The following is a 10,199-nucleotide window of genomic DNA, read 5'->3' on the forward strand; positions in this document are numbered from 1 at the left end:
GAGAGAACAGCATCCTTAAATGAGAGATTATTCGTTTTTCTCAGCACTACACGCATTACATGTGAGAATAGATTCGGTCCTATGTAGTGGTCCCCTGGCTGCCCTGGTTAGCCACACAGAATATTTAACTAGGACAATTTCAGATCATAATCCGTTACTGGTTTCCGTGCAGTGCAGCAGGTGAGATCAGTGATCCCCACTTGGAGGTTGCAGCCCTGCACACTAGAAGATCCGGTGTTTGGTGAGGTAGTCCAACAGGGCGTTGAACAATATTTTAGGGAAAATGAGGGCACGGCAGCCACGAGATCGGTGGAATGGGATGCGATGAAAGTGGTGGTGAGAGGCGTGTGCATGGGCAGATTCTCGTCTGTGAGGAAGTCACTTCTGAATGATGTGGTGAAAGCTGAGGATGTGCTAAGGGAATTGGAGCAGAGTAGACCTGAACGGCCTGAATTGCAGGAGCGGTTGCTTGAGGCTAAGGAGATTGTGGCAAGGGAAACTGAGCGACTGAGGTGCTATGATTATAAGCTGTATACTGTCAAGGTGCATGCAGAACGAGATAAGGTGGGTACACTCCTTGCCAGGCTTGCCAACCCAGAACCTAGAGGGTGCCCGATAATGAGCATACGAATGGAGACAGGCGACATAGTTTACTCGCAGTCGGTGGTATTGGAGCGCTTCACGGCCTACTATGCGGCTCTATATGAGTGTCAGCTAGAGGTAGAGGCTGCCGAGATAGACGCCTATTTGGAATCTGTCCCTTTCCCGGTACTTGCGGTTGAGGATGCGAAAGATATCGGGGGACCCATAACGCTATCAGAGATGAAACTGGCCATTAAACAGATGGCCAGAAACAAGACGCCGGGGGTGGATGTCCTGCCTATAGAATTTTACGTGAAATATGTCGACATATTGGCACCCAGGCTATTGATAGTGTATTCGGAATCGAAACAGAAAGGATATTTGCCCGAAACGATGAGGGAAGCACTGGTAGTCCCATTACTGAAACCGGGCAGGGAAGCATTGGATGTGACGTCCTATCGGCCCCTATCCATGCTGACAGTGGATTATAAGATCCTTAGCCGTATACTGGCCACCAGACTGTTACCATTTATGACCAGATTAGTTCATGGGGATCAAGCAGGATTTATCCCTACCAGGAACACATCCATGAATATACGTCGCCTGATCCAGATAATGGATAATGCCAGGGACTCACCGCATAATCCGGCGGTATTGTCAGTCGACATCGAGAAGACTTTCGATAGTCTCGAGTGGCAATATCTGGATGTGGTATTGGCGAAATTCGGCATTGGAGAGGGTTTTAGGAGATGGACGAGGGTTCTGTACTCTTCCGCAACGGCGAGGGTGCGACTGGGACCGATAATATCTTTGGCTTACCCTGTGCGTAGGGGGACGAGACAGGGGTGCTCGCTCTCTCCTTTGCTGTTCGCGCTGGCCGTGGAACCCTTAGCGGCGCTGGCGAGATTAGGTGCAGAATTTCAGGGAGTGACGCAGGGAGCGAAGCCGCATTTCATATCACTGTATGCGGACGATCTATTACTGTACCTGGCCGATCCCGACCGAGCACTGGAGGGGGCTATGGGAATGTTGTCCAGATTTGGTAAGATGTCGGGCCTTAAGGTGAACTGGACTAAGACCTGTGTTTTCCCGTTAAAGGAGGGCGTGTTATGCCCCCCCCTTGGGTTGGACGTGGTATGGGAACCTTCCAGCTTTACATACCTGGGAGTTCGGATATATCATGAGATTGCGAACCTATTGGAAGGCAATGTGGGACGATGCGTGCGTGCGCTGAGAGGTTGCGTGACCTTTTGGGCGTCCCTCCCCTTATCTGTACTGGGCCGAGTGGCGCTATTGAAGATGGTCGCACTTCCGAGGCTACTTTATTATTTCAGGACTTTACCGGTGTGGATCCCGCAGAGCGTGTTTAAAGACATACAGATGTTGGTGACTGGCTTCCTGTGGGGTCATGGTCGTCGTAGGGTGGCATTGAGGACCCTGACTAGGCCCAAGCTCGAGGGGGGGATGGCAGTACCTGATTTTGAGCTATATTATCTGGCAGCTCAGTTGCAGATATTGACGCAGCACGTGGCCAGGGAATTCAGGGGACCGGACGTCGATCGGGGCCTCGGTATACAGAGGCATATCTTATCCTACGTAATCATGCAACAGAAACTGGATGTGAGGGACCTTACGATGGAGGAAGGGACGCTCAGACTCTGCTGGAACAGGAGTCTGAAGCGAGCGAACAGCACCCGAGCATATGCGCCAGAGATCCCGTTGGGGATGCTGACTGCGCTGCCACATGGGGGCGACTGGTCTCCGTTGTCTGACTGGGAGGACTTGGGATTACAAATGGTGGGAGACTTATATTTTGAGGGGACGCTGGCCCCCTTCCGGGCGTTGCAGGAACAGTTTGGATTGCCGGATGGACATTTTCTGCTGCATGCAGCGGTGGTTGCAGCGATGCAAAAGCACTGGATAGGTGGGCGAGCTGAACCGGAGACGACCTTGGCGTGCCAGTACGTGGTTATGGCTGCGGGCACTACCAAGGCAGTGACCTGCCTTCATGTTAGAATGCAACACGAGGGATTAGTACCGCTGGTGGCACTGAAGGCGAGATGGGAGGATAGTATAGACAAGCCCATACCAGATGCGGTCTGGGGTCATATTCTGGGGCGTACGTGGAAGGGAACGAGGAATGCCCGATTCCAGCAGGTACACTTCTTCGTTAGCCATAGAGCTTACATGACGCCGGAGAGGATTATGCGATACTTCGGGGCCCAAGACGCTGCATGCCCGAGGTGCTTGGCGCCTGCGGTGGATCTGGATCATCTGCTGTGGGGATGCCCAAAACTGGGGTCATACTGGCCTGAGGTAGGGGATCTTCTGAACATGGTAACAGACAGGGAGGTGGACTTTGACATGGCGGCTTGTTTGCTGCTATGGTTCCCTCACACGAAGAGGACGAAGATCACAAGCAAATTTATCGATCTGGGACTTATGCTGGCTCAGAGGGAGATTACCTGGCACTGGAAGTCTAGGGAAGGCCCATCAGTGAAAAGGTGGATGTCTGAGCTGTTGAAATGGGCCGGTTGTGAAAGTACTATTCGGATGCGACAGGCTGCCAAGACTGATAATGACAAAAGTTTGGAAATGGCGAGGGCGTGGGAAACGATAGTCCAAGCTCTGCGTGATTATATGGTGGAGGATGAGGGTGAAGAGCAATGATTGTCCTGGACTCCATGAGGCACAACTGAGCAGTAGTTACCCCCGATTAGTGGCGTTATCCGATCCTACTACTTCATATGTGAGCCCGCATCAGCAGCAGTTGGGGAGGGAGGGGTGGGGGAGGGAGGGTCACATAGGGGAAGTTTCGCACACTGATCCAATTGTAGAGAGGGCGGGGAGATTGTACTGCTGGGAACGGCAGTGCAAGAGCCCCGAAGTTTTGGGTGGGACCCGGGAGGAGTGCATAGCTTCTTACCAAATGATCCGTTACTAACAGCTATGATAGGATCATACAGCAATAGGGACTACACACTGATACTAACTCCGTAAGTTGTTTTTTGTGGTAGGTGATGCAAGGGAAGTTGGAAGTTAGGGGAGTTAAAAGCGGAAACAGGATAATACTGGTAACCGACCACCCGTGATGGGTGAGCACTGTGGCATCATATTATATGTATGACCTGACACGCCGCCCGACCCCCGGGTTGTGGGCTAAATGGCTGTGTACGATATATCTGCCAACTGTATGCTTGATGATGTCGTAAGTGTATTGGTTGACCTGATCTGAGGTCTTGTTTCTAATTCCGCAATAAAAACTGTTTAAAAAAAAAAAAAATCAGCGTCGCCCCCTCCCCTTGCCACCCTACACAGCCCTCTGTCGTGAGTTTTAGCCAACAAGGCGCTGTATTTTGGGGCTTGTGGTTTTGCTCGTAGCATCGTCTCCCGGCCCACAAACAGATAGATGCTGCACAGAGAGAGGGGTGTGCAAACACAGCACTTCAGCTAAATGCACGTCAGCCTCGGGTTGTGAGGTGACTCCCTTTACTCACGTGCTCCCCACTGGACGGAGGGTCTTCTTTAGCAAAGGCCGCCCCGGAAGGAGGACTCGAGGGCCAGCGCCATAATGGCCGCCAGAGCCCAACAAGGAACAGAACTGGTTCTCGCCACCGAGAAGTGCCACGGGGCGAAACGCTCTGAAGCCCCCGCCCCCCTTCCAAGAACAATAGGAAAAGAGGACGGGGGATATAAGGCGATGCTTCCCCTGGGGCAGCCCACTTGCACATCATGGGAGCTGGGGGAGAGGCGCCAACGATTTTTAGTTCCCACCCACCCGAGGGAGCAGCAGCGTTGCAGTGCTGACGAAAACAAAAAGGAACTACGGGTACAATGGTTGGGTATGGAGACACACCGACGGACGGTGTGCGGGAGTAGGGCCACTCACTTTGAGATGCCTTTTTGAGCCTTTCCCTCTGACAAATCCCCCTCCACCTCCCCTCTACTCATCACAAAACTCCTCCTAGTGCAACGAGGCCCAAAAAACACTTATAGATCCTTCCTTCTATCCCTCCACTATCCTTATCAATCCAACTAACAGACTTAACATGTCCACCGCTCTAATTAATTTCATATTTCTCTATACTAATTCCTCACTAATTCTGTTTGGGTTCCGGAGTAGCGTGCTACCCGCCAAAAGCACTGTGACACCTCATCAGGGGTAGCTAGCACTATATAAATGCAATCCATTTCCTCTTCTATCCCTACACTACATATCTCTCTATATCAATTCACCACTAATACTTTTCTGGTTCCAGAGTAGTGTGCCACTTGCCGAAAAAGCACTTTGACGCATCGTCAGCTATTTAAATGCAATTACAATGTACCCAAATACACATGCAACTGCATTTCTAGGTCTCACCTGATGCAGTGCGCACGCGTTGTCACTTGCAACGGTCTATCTAATTTCCTCTTGCTCATGCGTTAATCATGCCAGCCATGTGCCTGAGCTCACACATCTCTCTCCCCCACTAGTGATCACAACAAGCTCTTCATTATCTAATCCACCACAAAGACACTGGGATGGGATGGTTTGTTTGGGTACACGAGAACACTCCCATTGGCCAACTATAACCAATAATACTGGACTAACCACTAACCCTGGATTCTGGTGCTGCCCGCCATAAACCACTTCAACACCTTGTCAGGGGTGATAAGTGCAATTTAAATGCAATTACAGTATGTAAGTTCAGGAAGTCCGTTGTACAAAAACCTTTTGTGTTTGATTTAATAGACTATAATTTCGTCCCTTCTGTAAAGTTCTAATCCTCATATAGGTTGCACATAACAAGTGACTGTGAGAGGCTGGCTTAGTATATGGTGCTCACTTATTTAAGAGAAGCACCTTGCACTAATCCAGACAACCCTTATGGTGGTCTTAGACAACCTTATAAAGCTTTCTAAGTGGTAACAGTGGAGAACAGCCTATAGGCTTAGTTCAGAAGGAGTGTAAAGCAGCTTGTTTCACTAGTCCTTAATCTTATAGTGTAGGTTAAGTGAAAAAGAATCACAGAGCTTAGCTATAAAAATATCTCTTTATTACAAACACTGGCACATTGCAATATCTCCTCCCCGGAGATATGTATACAATACACACAAATACTTAGGAAATAGAACGGTAAGTAGCACGAATGCACACAGGTCTCCAGGGGGAGATCAAACCATAAACTAAATAGTGGTAGGCAAACCACAACTCAAGTCGAGACTAAACCCAGAGAACGTAGAAGAGCCGGGCTCCCAAGGACCCACCCAAGGTGAGTATCTGGCGACTCTATGGAGGTCGTGTGCAGTGTGGGAACACAACTCTGTGCTCAATGTTAGTCAATAGGTAAGTCATGGTTGCAATTTTAAAGAAGGACCCTTCCCAGCGGACCCTGAAGAAACCCCATGGAAGATGGAAGGTTGGAGAGTCACCCCACCCGTGGATACCCAGGAACCATGATACCTACACCAGGGAAGCCAGGTGTATATGTGTCAAGTGATGTCAGAAACCGCCATAGACCACAATGGAAGACTTCAGAAAAGATGCACCTGGAGAAGAAGACAAAGGAGGCTGGTGGGACCCAAAGATGGATTCAAGATGTGAAGAACCTGCAAGCAGAGGGGACTTAGTCTATGCCACTCATGAGTTACCAGGAGGTACAGAAGATGGATGCCCACTGATGTCGATAGATGCAGGATGGTTGACAGTGGCCTTGTGTTGAAGCTGTGCGGATCAGGCGATGCTGTGGAAGACTAGGAGCCGTTCACGAGGTGTCCCATGTTGGATGTCGAAAGCCAGGGGGTCAGTGTCCGGCAGGGGCACCAACACGCCTTGGAATGGCAACAGGTGTAGAATAAAAAAAGGTGCAGTGTCAGGACCAGCAAGGTCCACGTGACTCACCACAACTAGGTAAGTCAGAGCAGGACCGAGCAAGCAGGGGAGCCCACTGGAATCAAAGGAAACCCTTGAAAGGACCGAAGATCTCGGAAGACAAGAGTCGCCGAACTTTAGCAACGGCCAGCCAGCTCGGTTCCAGCAGTGCCGACGAGGTATACTGGCAGCAGACTTGGTCTGAAGACAGTGCAGGCCTCAAGGGAGTTGTTGAACCGCCAGCTGTGTTACTAAGTCTGTCGGAGTCCGTAGGAGGCCAGGAACAGCAAACCGGTCAGCTATGTTGCGGTGCCTGCAGAAGCAGGGGAGTGACTCCTTTACTCCAAGGGAGATTCCTTCGGATGTCTTGGATGTCCACAGGCCCTGTGAGGAACCTGTATGGAGCACAGACACTGATGGTGCAGCAAACGTACAGGACAATGAGACCTGGAGCAGTCGGAGTCTTCCAGGTTGCAGTCTCGGTTCCCAAAGCGAAGTTCGATGCGGTCACTCTGACACGGTCAGAGTTTCCAGAAGGTTGAAGTTGACGCGGAGTTGGATCTGAATCAAATCCCACAAATAATCTAGGGACCCACCCTCAGTTAAGCCCTTAAGTACCCTAAGGAAAGGTTTGGGATGAGTTAGGGGTCCCTCCCAGAGGAGGGGCTGAACAGTGGGGAGGATACTCCCATGTCCTTTGCCAAGTTTCACGCCATAGCAGGAGCCAATGGCTCCCGGAACTGGTTTGAGCTGGAGTATCCAAGAAGCTTGGCTCAGCAGCAGGAGGGCATAATCGTGTTTCTGGTTGTCAACAGCCCTAGCTTGGTGACCGGTTCAGGGAAACTGGTACTAGGAGCACAGAAGGCCTCCTGAAGGATATTTACAGTGCCTGGAATCAGACCTCCCACACCGTCTATGGTATGGGGTGGGGTATGATTTGAACATGTTTGATACCAATCATGACAGGGTTCGTTACAGCCGGTTTAGAGTTGGTCATCACTTAATGATGCCTGGCCACTCTATATGTATCAATGGCTGATGCACTTGCAACCCAGGTGAATGGACTCCGAAGGTTGTAGGGGTGCTCTGCTCATGCAGGGGCACCGTCACACTTAGGACCCTTCACCCTGCCTTCAGGATTGAAAGGCCTGTCTTAGGGGTGACTTATAGGTTTTAAGTGTAGTTACCTTAGATATGGGGAAACTAATATCTGCAATGGCAGGCCTTGGGGCAAAATTTGAGTGGTCCCCCATGGGTGGCAAAACACATGCTGTAGCCCTTGGGAGACCCCTGGTGTACCTATGCCCTGGGTATCTTAGTACCATATACCAGGAACTTTACGAGGGTACACCAGTAGCCAATCTGGAGTGTACCTAAGTACTCACCATGTCCAATTTAGGAAAGAAGCACAGAGATTGGGGTCCTGATTAGCAGGATCCCAGTCAGACTAGTAATAAACCACAGTAACACCAGGCAAAAAGTGGGGGTGACCATGCAGAAGGATCTTACCTGCCTACATCGATTAGTTCTCTAGTGGCAGTTGTTTGTTGTAGTCAGGTGCAGGAATATTTCTAAGATCTTGTTTAATATCTATCACTTTTAATAAACACCCATCAATGCAGGCAAGCTAGACCGTAAACATCCGGTAATACTGTGGCTGCCAAGATCGATCTGGGGAAAGAGGAAGTATGTAATACAGGATGTACGTCATTCTTAAGCCTTTCAACCAGCACTCATCAGCCATTGATCTGTTGATGTCATTCATATTTTGCTTCCACCCACCACCGGAGTCCAGGCTCACTACAGACTGCTCTTTCTGATACTGACATTCATAGGAAAGGGGCAGAATCCTGTGACCACTGCACCTCATACCAGTGGTAACATTCTGATTAGTGTGCATGTTTTCTAGTTTTTTAATCTTCAGATACATCCAGTTACATATAAATGTGTGTTCAATATTATTTAAGTATTATACATACAAACAAAACAAACTATTTTGACTTGTACGTGTGTTATGCGTCTATTTGCTCACTTAATATAATATTTCAAGGCCTCCGCTGATATGTCTATAAAATTTACGTTGTCCTGGATTTTTGTACTGTTGACCCTTTGTCATGTATTTTTACACACTGTCCAGAACTTGCCTCCGTGGCAGGTGGTCACCCTATTCTGAGTCCAACATTTAGACTGAACAGATTGTGTGTCTGTTTATATCCCTTTCTGATTTCCTGTTTATATCCCTTTCTGATTTCCTGTTTATATCCCTTTCTGATTTCCTGTTTATATCCCTTTCTGATTTCCAGTGTGTTCTCTTCCCAGGTGTTGATGCCGGTAACAGCGACTCTTCCAGAGGAGACTTGCAGATAATCCTTGTTGGTAAAACTGGATCTGGGAAAAGCGCCACCGGAAACAGCATCCTCGGTGCCAGAATCTTTGAATCTAAAGCAAGTGCAAACTCACAGACAACAGTGTGTCGAAAGGAGACCGCTCACCGTCTGAACAGAAGGATTGCGGTTGTTGACACACCAGGGTTTATTGATACAAAGGTCTCCGCGAAAGATACGCATGAAGCACTAGCTCAGAGTGTGATCTGGGCATCCCCTGGGACACAGGCGATCATTGTGGTGCTGCAGATTGGACGTTTCACCCCGGAAGAAGAAGAAGCCATGTACAGGATCCAGGCCCTGTTTGGAGAGGAAGCTGCAAAGTACACCCTTGTCTTGTTCACACGTAAAGATTACCTGGAAGAGCAAACCATTGAAGCGTATGTTGAAGAAGCAGATGTAAGATTGAAATCAATGATTGAGAAATGTAGTAATCGATACTGTGCTTTCAACAACAGAGCAACACGGGAAGAACAAGACCAGCAGGTGGCTGAGCTCTTGGACATGATAGACAGGATGGTACAAGAGAACGGGGGTTGTACTACACACAGGAAATGTTTGAGAGAGCAGTGTGCATAATCAAGGAAAAGGAGGAGGAAATCCAGAGGAAATACGAACAAGAGAAGGAAAAGAAAAAGCGCGAGCTGCAGGAAAAGCATGAAAAAGAGTTGGAGAAAATAAAAATAAAGAACGCTGAAGACTTAGAGGAGAAGGAGAAGATAAAAAGAAACATGATGAGAACATGAAACAGCTGATGATGAATACAAGAAGAAAGAAGAAGGGGCCCGGAAAGAAGCAGAGGACCGTCTTGCAAATAAAAAACAGCTTCAGTTATGGGAGCGATAGTCAGAGGTGTCTTTGGAGGAGCGGTTGGTGGACTCCTTGGCGGGCCTGCGGGTTTGGCAGCAGGAGCAGCGATGGGGGCATTTGTATTAAGTGGGGTGGGTTTTGTGATGGGCTGTTGATGCATTTTTTTATGTTACAAAACCTCAACTGCTTTGTGTCCTCACTCCTATGTCTGTGTGTGTAACCAGTAACAGTAACCAGTAAACTGAGGAATAGTGATGTGCATTTATAGTGCTACGAGGTCCCAAGCTGCGACTGAAAGCACTGCCCATATTCACAACATGCTTTGGTTAGGTAACTGATACGCCCTCTTCATTCATTACTTTGCTCACAATGTCATTCACATTTTGGTTCCGCCTTTTTACTGCATCATTTCACACCAGTGAGAGGTGGCACCTAGATGCAGAGAACGAAAATTAGTTCCTATCCATCCATCACCAGCATGCAACACATTTTGTTTTTTTCCGGTTCTGCTTAACACAGACTCGACCCAAATGTATTGGAGTGCACATTCATGTTTTTTAGGCACAGGG

At 48.9% G+C, this 10,199-nt stretch overlaps 1 pseudogene; it reads left to right on the forward strand.

The window, feature by feature from the left end:
- Positions 1 to 351: 351 nt before the first annotated feature.
- Positions 352 to 9,785, forward strand: LOC144827952 (uncharacterized; annotated as a pseudogene).
- Positions 9,786 to 10,199: the final 414 nt, after the last annotated feature.

Source organism: Lissotriton helveticus, chromosome 4_1 (assembly GCF_964261635.1).
Source record: "Lissotriton helveticus chromosome 4_1, aLisHel1.1, whole genome shotgun sequence".
Classification (NCBI taxonomy): domain Eukaryota; kingdom Metazoa; phylum Chordata; class Amphibia; order Caudata; family Salamandridae; genus Lissotriton; species Lissotriton helveticus.